Source organism: Mastomys coucha, unplaced genomic scaffold (assembly GCF_008632895.1).
Source record: "Mastomys coucha isolate ucsf_1 unplaced genomic scaffold, UCSF_Mcou_1 pScaffold1, whole genome shotgun sequence".
NCBI lineage: Eukaryota > Metazoa > Chordata > Mammalia > Rodentia > Muridae > Mastomys > Mastomys coucha.
In genome coordinates this window covers 25,099,138-25,110,315 of record NW_022196891.1, presented here as the reverse complement: position 1 = coordinate 25,110,315, position 11,178 = coordinate 25,099,138, and positions in this window count along the sequence as shown.

The following is an 11,178-nucleotide window of genomic DNA, read 5'->3' as shown; positions in this document are numbered from 1 at the left end:
CTCCCCTGCACACTCACCCACCCTCCTCTGCACACTTACCCTACCCTCTCCTCCACACTCACCCACCCTCCCCTGCACACTTGTCTTCCCCCTGCCCAGTTCTTTCCAAGTTCAGAGTCTACCCTTCTTCTCCACATATTTATCCTCCTGTATGAAGGAACACCTCGCACTTTCCTAGGTGCTAGACATACAACGCTCATGCTACTTGTGTCATGATCATGTATGTTCTAACCAGGAGGACTGCAACTGCACTTAGAGTTTATGAATGAAGAACCACGGAGAGACTGCGAAGGGAGGCGGTGCTGGGCAGAGAAAGTCTGAAGGTTACCCTTTTATTTTCAAAGCTTGCCTGTTGGTTTCATAACCAACGCCTGTATCCTACTTGTGGGTTATTGTATAGCACAGTGTTCTTCTCTCGCTGGGCTGGGGTATTGACACTAAAGGCTATGTGTATGCATCTAGAATCTTTCTTGGCACATAGCAGAACCACACATGTTAGCACTCAAAGTCGGAGAGAAAGAGAGAGAGAGAGAAAGAAAGAAAGAAAGAAGGAAAGAAAGAAAGAAAGAAAGAAAAAAAAGAAAAGGAGGAAGGGAGGGAGAGAGGGAAGGAGAGAAAGACAGAGACACAGAGAGACAGAGAGACAGAGAGAGAGAACAAAAGAAAGAAAGGAGGGAGGAATAAAAGAAAATGAATAGAAAAAAAAAAAAGAAAAGGTCTGGAGATGTAGATGAGTTAGTAGATGCTCGGCAGTTATGCCAAGAAACCCTGGTGTTCCATCGTCACTGTCCTATATAAACCAAGTGTGTTGGTACATGCCTATAATCCCAGCACCAGGAAAGTGGAGACAGGAGGATCAGAAGTGCAAGGTCATCCTTGGCCATACAGCAAGTTTGAGGCCAACCTTGCATACATCAGTTCATGTTCCAAAAAGAAAGAAAAGAATGAGGGAAGGAGGAAGGAAAAGCTAAAGAGAGGGAGAGAAGGAAGGGAGAGAAGAAAGGAAGGGGATTAATAAGGAAGCCTCAGACATGAAAGAGAAGAGAGATCAGAGCAGGAAGAGGAGCCAGGGAAGTGTGTGTGTGTGTGTGTGTGAGCGCGCGCGCGCGCGTGTGCCTTAGGTTCTCAAGGGAGACCAAGGAAACTGGCACCATGAGAGGGCTTAACACCAACCTGGTTTCAGTCAGCCTCATCCTCAGCCTCTGATTATCCCCACCTTTCACAAAAGGGCTGGGGTCAGGTTGAAAATTGGCCCTGTAATTTATAAAGTCATAACGAGTAGAAGCTTACCTTGCCCTTCACTAAATCTAGATTTAATTAAAATATCTTATCTTTATAATAATGAACTCTTAATTAATGCCGTTCCAGTTTACAGTGTAACCCTATGGATTAGCCTGGATGGTCCTCATATTAATCTTTCAGGATATCTGGGTAATAGAATTCCGGGAGGATCATCTATAACGTCAGAGTCTGGTAAACCCCTGGTCTCTCTGCTCCTGTCTCTCACTCACCCACAATCCACCACACCCTTAAGGCTGGCACACTCGGAGGTCGGCGGGGGGGTGGGGGGGAGCCATTACTTCACTTTTCAGAGCACAGTCCCACATCTTCATTCACAAAGTTCTCTTGGCAGAGTTCTGTTTTAACCCTTCCAGAACCTGGTCTTGGCCTGTGGTATGTATAGTTCCATTTGTAGAATTCTTATCTACCTGGCACAAAGCCTTTGGTTCCATTCCCAGCACTTTATAAACCAGGCATTGTAGTACGCCATAATCTCAGGAAGAGGGTCAGAAGTTCAAGAGCATCCTCTGCAACATAGCCAGTGTGTAGCTACTCTGGGTTCCATGAGACCCCGTGGGGGGTGCAGGGTGCGGGGGTAGGGTACACCACTGGGGAGATGGTTCAGTGGGTAGAGCACTTGCTATACAGAAATGAAAACTTGACCTTAGACAGCAAGCAACCCACAAAATACACCAGGCACAGTAGAATGCATGAGTAACTCTGTGCTCAGAGACGGAGGGCAGGAAACAGGTTCCCAGCTGGCCATCTAGTCTAGCTAAAACAGCTGGTTCCAGGTTCAGTGAGAGACTCAGTCTCAAAAAAGTAAGATAGACTTAAGATACGCAATGTCGCAATGTCGACTCCCGGTCTCTGTGCTCCTGTGTGTGTGTGTGTGCACGCGCGCGTGTGCACGCTCTATGAGACCCGCTTGAGAGGGAAAGGAGCCCATCATCTGACAGAAATGCCAGGTTCTTTGCTATTACATCCGTTTCCATGAAAATCCTGGGAGATGACCCAGGAATAGGGAGATTAGAAGATCACCCTTAGCCTCTGGTGGGTGGAGAAATACAGCTATGTTGGCACACAAGCTGCCCCCCAGCACACTCCACCCCAACAACAGAGAGGAGGGAGGGAGGGCGACCTGGTTAAACCCACTTCCCTCGCTCTGAGGAGAAGAAACAAGGCTGCTCACTCAGAACAAAGTGGGACAACAGAGTTGGGGCGTGGTGGGGTTCAGACTTCATCGGCCTCTTTTGGAAAAAAAAAAGGTGTGTGTGGGGGGGAAGCAGTGTGCCTTGTGACCAGCGCTGAACCAGAGAATGACCTTGAACTTCTGATCCCCCTGTGTCCACTTCCTGAGTGCTCGTACACCAATATACCCAGGTGATACATTGCTGGGGATCAAACCCGGACTTTAGTGCAAGCTAGACAAATACTTTATCAACTGAACTTCCCCCAGCACATGCTCACTCACAAAGTTCTCCTGACCGCTGCGGGATACATAAAATGGCAGACCCACCTTCTATAGATTTGGGCTTTCAAGAAAGATACGGAAGCCCTCTGGGACCTGTCAGAAAAGGAGGGTCAACAAAATGATTGTGTTTAACATAGAAGGGTGGGGAAGGTCTTAGACTGCCAGGACCCAGGGAGCTCTGGTCACACAGTCTGGGGCAGTCTGCCTGAGGACTCTCAACCCCAGTACCCTAGAGAGAAGCCTAAGTGTGTAACTAGGCCTGAGGGGTGGGGGGAGCTGCTGAGTGGGGGAGGGAGCTGCTGAGTGGGGGAGGGGGAGCTGCTGAGTGTGGGAGGGAGCTGCTGAGTGTGGGAGGGAGCTGCTGGGATTCAAAATCAGAGACTGGAATTCCGCCCTGTGACAGAGTACTTGCTAGCATTCATGAAGTCCTGAGGTCCCGAGCTTGATATCCAATACTATAAAAAGGAAGGAAAGAGGGAGGGAGGGAGGGGAAGAGAGGAACAGAGAGGGAAATGGAGGGAGAGAGGGAGAAGAGGAGAGGGAGAAAGGGAGGGAGAGGGGAAGAGAAGGAGGGAGGAAGGGAAAAACAAAGGATTGAGAGATGGAAAAGGTGAAGGCAGGAAGGAAGGAGGAGGAAGAGATAAAGAGGGAGGAAAGAGGAAATAATTAGAAAGGAAAACACAGAAACACTTGAGAACTTGGGGTTCTCAAGCAGTTGGTCTGTGGGAGGGGACACTGTGGGCATGTATGAGTGCACACATGTGAGAAGAGTCACGGGAGGGCTTTGGTAGGAGGGCGGGGAGTTCTTTTTTATATCTTGGCAAGATGCCAAGTTGTGACAAAAACTTTCCTACGCCCTACTATGGTTGAAAGGCAATAGGAAAAAAAAAAAAAAAAAAAAAAAAAAAAAGCCCAACTTGGAAACATAGCCAGCTGCTAGAAACCTAACACTGATGTAAACTTTTACCTGGCAAGGAAAAACCGAGCACTGATGCCAAGCCGAGGTGCCCTCCCATTTACCAGGAGAGATAAAAATGGGAATCTGTGCCTGTGAGTGGAGACCTGTAGGGAAAGGGTTAATCCCGAGTGTCCAGTGCTTCAAAAAAAAAACGGTCTCCATGAAGGTCACTCTGCCTGCTCTGACCCAATACAAGCCATGAGCCACCCACATGGAAGCTGCTTTTGTGTTTATGCATGTGTACATGTATGTACATGTGTGTGCACATGCTTGTGTATATGGATACCAGAGGTCAAACTCTGGTCTCATCCCTCCGATGACTTGTACCTTGGATTTTTTGAGATAATGGTCTCTTGTTGGCCTAGAACTGGCCGATTTGGCTGTCTGGCGAAGCCCAGATATCTCTCCATCAACGGTCTCCTTGCCGCGGGATTACAAGTGTACCTGTTTTGTTTTAAGTCTGTTCTGGGGATTGAACTCAGATCCTTGTGTTTGTGTGGCAAACATTTTACTGACACAGCCGTCTCACCATCCCAGTGAGCTGATCTCCAGACTATCAAGGGACAAGAAATAAGGCCAGACTCGGGACCTTCAATGCCCTCCTTCTCCCAGGGGCTGCCCCAGCCTTGCTCTCAAAGACAGTCTATGCCAACGAACCAATCTAGGCAAAGCAGGCTCAAAATAAGTCCAAGCGCATGCCACTCCCACAGGCAAAATACACGGATAAATACATGGGGAAAGGAAAAAGAGAGAACCCCAAACACATCCCCTTGTTAATTTCAAATGGTCCTACGGACATTATCATTTCCTTCATTTAGAAAGAACCTGTTCCAACAGAGACTCATAGCTGATTTACAGTGTCCCAGGAAAAGCCGTGTGCATTTTATCCCAGTGATGGGACTGAGCAGACCAAATTCACGGCCCCAGACCAGCTAGACAAGTACCCACCGCTAAACCCCAACCCAAGCCCACCTTGAGCCTCTGGCTGGAGGGTTTACACGGCAGCTGGTGGCTAAATGATAACATACTATTGTCTCCAAGCAGTAATTGGTGCCTGCTAAAGAGAAATTCATTTGACAGGCACTTTCCCTTATTACTTAAAACAACCAACCAAACAAACAAGATCTCTTGTAGCCCCAGCTGACCTTAAACTCTCTATGGAGCAGAGCATGACCTTGAACTTCTTGACCCTCCTGCCTTCTCCTCCAAGAGCTCTGGGATTATAGCTATGTGCTTCCATGCCCAGTTTATGGAAAGTCTGAACTCGAACCCAGGCCTTCATATCTGGGGGCAAGCACTCTGCCAGCTGAACCCCACTCCCAGGCTTCTTCATATTTTAAGTATTCACTTTAACCTGGTTCTGCCTAGAAAGCCAAGCAAAGACGGGGTTAATTTTTTTTTTCCCCGTTAAGAGCCTGTTTCCGACATTGCTCCTTCTACACATTTTCTCCGGGAGACATCTGCAAGTCTCACGAGGCCTTAAAAAGCTTAGCACTAAATCTTTTTAGTCACTTAATCCCCAAAATGTCCCTGTTTGGAGATAATTTCCTTTATGAAAGGAAACCTTAACCTGACCCTAGTCTCCAGTCAAACTTGCTAATGAAAAGAAGGAACCTTCCTTTGTGCTCCAAGTTTCTGGGAGAAATGTCTTGAAAAGGAGGGCATTCTGCCTGGTCCTAGGGACACTACTGATTGCCAGTGGTGGTGTCTTTGTCTCCCAATTATTTCCGACAGTCAAGCGATAGCTGAGTTAGATCTAGTGGATGGAAAAAATCAGAGAAACGGGTGCCGAACAGACAAGAGGAGCTATCTAATGATGATTTGGGTCTGCCCAGCAGAGGACAGGATCCCCTTCTGCAGTAATGGGCTGCCCACGCCTAGGCAGACGTGCCCAGAGACAGCACCACCCACACGGTGCTAGGAACAGAGCTCCTTCTCATAGGAAGGGGTCTCAGATGGTTCAGGAGACGCCTTCCAACCCTCTGTCCGAGAGTCCATAACAGGGGGCTCTGAAGGCATGGATGGAAAAAGCTGTTACTTTTCCTTCATCAGGCCTGCCTCTCTTATGCCATGAAATTGAAAGTGAGACCATTCCATATGTTCTTTAAAGCGCCATTCCCCTTTACCTCGCTCATGTGGGCAATGGTGGAGAAAGCCGCTTGCTTTGGTTAATTACAGCCCTTCGGTGGCAAGGAAGACAGAGAGCACATGCTGGGGAAGGGAGCAAAATGTAAAGATATATTCAAATAAGTCATGGTTATTGAGTATTTGCTTTGTGCCCTATATGATACTAAAGATTTTTACATGTATGCCATATTCAATCTTCCCAATAACCCAAAAAGTAAATGCTAATGCTACATGCATATTATGACAAAGAAAATAGAGTTAGTCCTATACATTCTTGAAATCTAAACTGGAAAACCATATCTGGTAAATCAGTTCTCAAAAGCAAATAAGTCTTGAGGCTGGGGCTATGCCTTAGTCAATAGCGTGCTTGCTTAACACACAGGGCCTTGAGTTCCATCTCCAGCACCACAAAAACTGGTATGGCTTGCCCATCATTCCAGCACTCAAGAGGATCACAAGTTCAAGGTCATCTCTGTCCTCCGTGAACACACGGGAGTCTGAGACTAACCTAGGACACATGAGAATCCCTATCTCAACAATTTTTTTTTTAAAGACAAGGAGAGAGATTTTTAAAAAGAAGCCTAGATACATACATCATGTTGGCTGCTTTCCATCTGTGGTGTGAATACTGCCACTGTGGCAGTTTTATGCAACCACAGCAAGGTGTCCGATTTCGGAGTTCCAGGAGGAGCCCAGGAGCCATGCAGGGTTGGAACGTTAGTACTTCACTGGGCTAACCCTGGCAACTCCCTATTGTCAACCACACAGGCACACTGGCTGGTCTACTGGTCTACAGTCCTTTCTCTGTGGCTCCTGTTTAAAGTGAAGGAGGAAGAATGTCCCATGAGAGAAAGTTGTCATTTTATGACAACTGAATGATAACACTAAAACACACACACACACACACACACCCCTGGTTAGAATGGAAGGTGTGACCTAAATTCCCATATAGAGGGATGGAAGCAGTGATGGGCATTTGTAGACAGGGCATGTGCCCTCCAGTGACCCAGCAGCCTTCATCACTCTCTAATGTAATGTATCTCTGGTTTATTGTCCCTTCATTTCTAGCTTTTGTCCCTATGTCTTCGACATACACGTAGCTCTAAAGGCCCCATTGCTTTAGTAAAATATTCCAAGAAAGCATTGCATGGATCCCCTACTCTCTCTCTCTCTCTCTCTCTCTCCCTCTCTCTCTCTCTCTCTCTCTCTCTCTCTCTCACACACACACACACAAACACACACACACATACTTCGCACTCCTTCTTTCTGAAGATAGATTGCTCTTGATAGACTCAAAGCCCATCTGTGGGGTGATCACATGACCCCGTTTCTAGGAGCACTACAGCTCTGCCAGAGGTTGCTGAGGCTCTAGGCACTTCCTCTTGGTCCACAGCTGCCTGGGGCCACCGGCCATAAATTACTGGCTTAAGGAAAAGGAAGACAAGCCTTTCCCATGGAGAACGAAATCTGCTCGGGCAATTATTTCCGAAAGTCCTGCCCTCCTTCCCAGTTTGTCACCTCACTTTTGAGTCTTGTGTGTTGCCGGGCCTCACACCCACAAAGCTGCGCAGCAACTGCCTTGTGAGCCCAAGAAACTTGCAGAACAATTTCTCCCTTCTGGCCTAGGATTAATCAAGTAATGGCTATTGCATTGCTAATTGCGTGGCCTTTTGTTCAGCCAGTTTACCAGGATGACTCTAAACTGTCTCTGTTTATGTGCCCGTCTAGCCGATTTTCTTCAGATAGGAAATCTTGTCCTGCTACAAAACTTTGATGAAAATCGCTCATAATCCCATGTTATTGGGGGTGGAGGGAGACTTTTTAGCAATCCAGGTTAAACTTAAAGTAAAAGTGCTTCTCTCAGAGAGAGCTGGTAATGATTTTCCTAAGCTGGTATAGGACTGCAAGGTGGAAGGCTGCCGTTTACTTTCCAGAACCATTTTCACCTGTTAAGTGTTGAAGGCAGAAGCTCAGACACAAGATCCAGGGGCGAGGAGGTGGGGCATGATTTTCCCTACTTGACATTTGATAGCCCTGTCTCTGCAACTCAACCCGCTGCCAGGACTACTCAGCCCTTGGAAAGCAGTCTGCGCCTCTCTCTCTCTCTCTCTCTCTCTCTCTCTCTCTCTCTCTCTCTCTCTCTCTGTCTCTCTCCCTCTCTGTCTCTCTGTCTCTGTCTCTCTGTCTCTGTCTCTCTCTCTCTCTCTCTCTCTCTCTCTTTCCCCATCATTTGGGAAAGCATTAACTCCATCTTTTTATTATATACCCTACAATCATAAAAAATAAAAAAGTCTGTGGGTTTTTTTTTCTGGTTTTTCCTTTCAAAAACAAAACCAAAGGACTCCCTGAGATGGATCTCAGGTGGCAGAGCCCTTGCCTGGCATCCATGAAGCCCTGGATTCCATCCCCATTGCTACAAACAAGGACAAGAGAATCCTTTATGTTTGTTCTCCTTCGGGAAGGTGCATGTGTGTGTGCATATTTACGCTCACTCGGGCACGTCAGGGTTTGAAGAGGGAATGGGTATGTGTGTTGATGTGCTGTCTACGCTGGTGTTAGAGGAAGTCTCTCCTTGGCCTCACTAATACTTGCCCGTTTCTATCTCTCCAGTAGCAGCATTACAAGTATCACCTCACTGGCTTTCTCTCTTTCCTTCTTCCTTTCCTTCCTTCTTCCTTTCCTTCCTTCTTTCTTCTCTTCCTTCTTTATTTCTTCCTTTTAGCATGGATTCCAGGCGACTGAGTTCTACAAAGCAAGCACTAACTAAGTCATCTCTGGACCCTTCGTATTCAGAAGGCCTTTAATGCCGATGCCTCCTCCCATGTACCATCAAGAAAAGGACTGTGCATAAGCTTTCTCCCCAACTAGCGCCCGCTCTCTCTCTCTCTCTCTCTCTCTCTCTCTCTCTCTCTCTCTCTCTCTCTCTCTCTCCCTCTCTCTCTCTCTCTCACACACACACACACACACACAGGGACGGGCGCATCAACCAGCTGCAGAGCAAGCAACAGGAGGTGGCAGGATGCTTGCCACTGTGCCACTGGCTTTGTAAGCATCTCCCACAAACTGTGGCCAAAGCTAGTTATTTCCTGGGCTAAAGCCATTCTGAGAACTTGGGGACACTGCCAAAGCCCTGACAGCTCATAAGCCTGGCCTTTGTTGCCAGAGCCACAGGGGAAAGCTGTTAATTCTTTAAATGAAGGTTCAGTAAACAACCAAGGAGCTTGGTTTGCTCAGTGGTGGGCTAGGTGGAAAACTGTTCTCCAGGCATTGTCTTCAAGAAGCTTGGACTGTTTAGGGGAGAGGAGTAAGACACATTTGCTTTAAAAAAAAAAAAACAAAAAAACAAAAAAGTTGAATCCCAAGAGATGTCGCTCCAAGCCGTTCAGCAGTAAGTAAGTAAATGTCTAGTGCCTTTGTGGAGGAAGAAGCGTTCAGAGGCGAATTGCAATGGTCAGAAAAAGACAATTGTGATGGAGTGGAGAGAGCCTGGGCTCTGGAGCCAGGCAGACTAGGTGGGCACAGATCCTTACCTGAATACAAGGAGGGAAGCTAGCTCCTCCCCCTCAGCAGACTTCAGCTTCCTGATCCTGGAAAACAGACAGGGAGACCTGCTTGTGGGAGGGGCTTAAGCCAAGGCTGGATGCACGGAACAGGCTTTCGGGAGGTATTTGAGTTTGCAATGTTTTTCTGATGTACATCACAAAGCTGGGGCTGCAACTCACTAGGCAGACCGCTTGTCTCACACGTACTACATAACCCTGAGTTCCATCCTAGCACCACATACACCGGGCATGGTGTTGGATACCCGCAGTTCTAGCCCTCAGGAGCTGAAGACAGGAGCACCAGAGATTCAAAGATGAACTCAACGCCACAGGGAATTTGAGGCCAGACTGGGATACAGAAAACCCACAGCCAGCAGAGTAAAGCAAGAGCTTCCAGCATGCTGGGCAAGCAGTCTACCCATGGAGCTATGCCACTAGTCCTCTAGGTCCTAGTCAGGCACAATTGAGATCATAGACTAACACAGTTTTCATTCCCACCCTGTGCGGTTTTTCTTTCATAAGCATCTCCCCACACTGTTAATAATTCTTCACAAACATTTACAACATCCATATTCACTTCATTCACAGATGTATTAAATCATCTCAACTAGTCTACTCATGGTGGACATTTAGGGCTATTCAGCTATTATTAACTATTCTATTATTAGCATTATTGTTAGCAGTATCCCCATAAAGAGCTTTGTAGCAAAACTGCAGGTTCCTGGGGCTACCTCATGAAAGGTACTAATCTCGAAAGGTTCTGGCTGCATACGAAATACTTTTCAGTGAAGCTGCTCAAACACCAAGCACACACACACACACACACACACACACACACACACTCCTGCCACTGACAATCAAGAGACAGCTGGTCTTTTCCAATCCAGAAGCCAAATATTATCTTTGAAAGGGAAAAACAAATCCCTCCTTTTTTTCTCTCTCTCTCTAATTCTATAGTCACCAACTAGCACGCCATTGTTGTTTTATCTGCTTTCCTCCAGCAAATAGACTTCGCGGGCGCTAAAGAGGCCCCGAGCAGACCATGGAAGGAAGCTTTCTTTTGTCCGCCAACAATCAACAAATATTAATTATGCAAATCATTTTAGTCCGATTGTACTCTCTGTCGTTCAGGGACAGGTTTGGAAGATTCCCCTTCTCCCATTTTAGCCTTTGGGGATGCAGGAGTTTGGCGGTTCATTGCAGCTCACCATTCTGCTACATGCAGTCAAGCTACCCATCCTGAACACCAGCGCTCTCTTAACGGGTCTGACATCCCTGTCTAACGGCTCCTCTGTCTGTCCTAACTAGCTTATGGAAACATGAGCCCAAGTTTCATTAATGATTTGATATAATTAAAAGTGCTTGTGGAAGTTCTTGGCTCCTTAACTTGGCAGTTTTTGAGGGTCGCACTTCCTAATTCCATCATTAGCTTTCCTGGATCAGGTAAGTGTAGGGCAGAAGAGGGCTCTGATGGGCAAACTTTGATGGAGAGTGCCCAGGCCATACAGGAAAATGGTGGGAAAGAGTTGCAAGGCCGTAAACCAGCTCCCCAGCCCCTCCAACCGAAAGCCTTCCCTGGCTAAAGGGGGTACAAATGATAGTTCAGTTAGCAGACTGCTTGCCAGCCTACACAGAGCTCTGATTTAAGCCCTGTCAGCATGAAAACTGGGCGTGGTGGCCCACAACTGTAATCCCAGCACTAGGCAAGTGACAAATGGGACCATCACAAGTTCGAGGTCATCCTTAACTACTTACGGAACCTGAGGCCACCCTGTACTACATACATAAAACTGCCA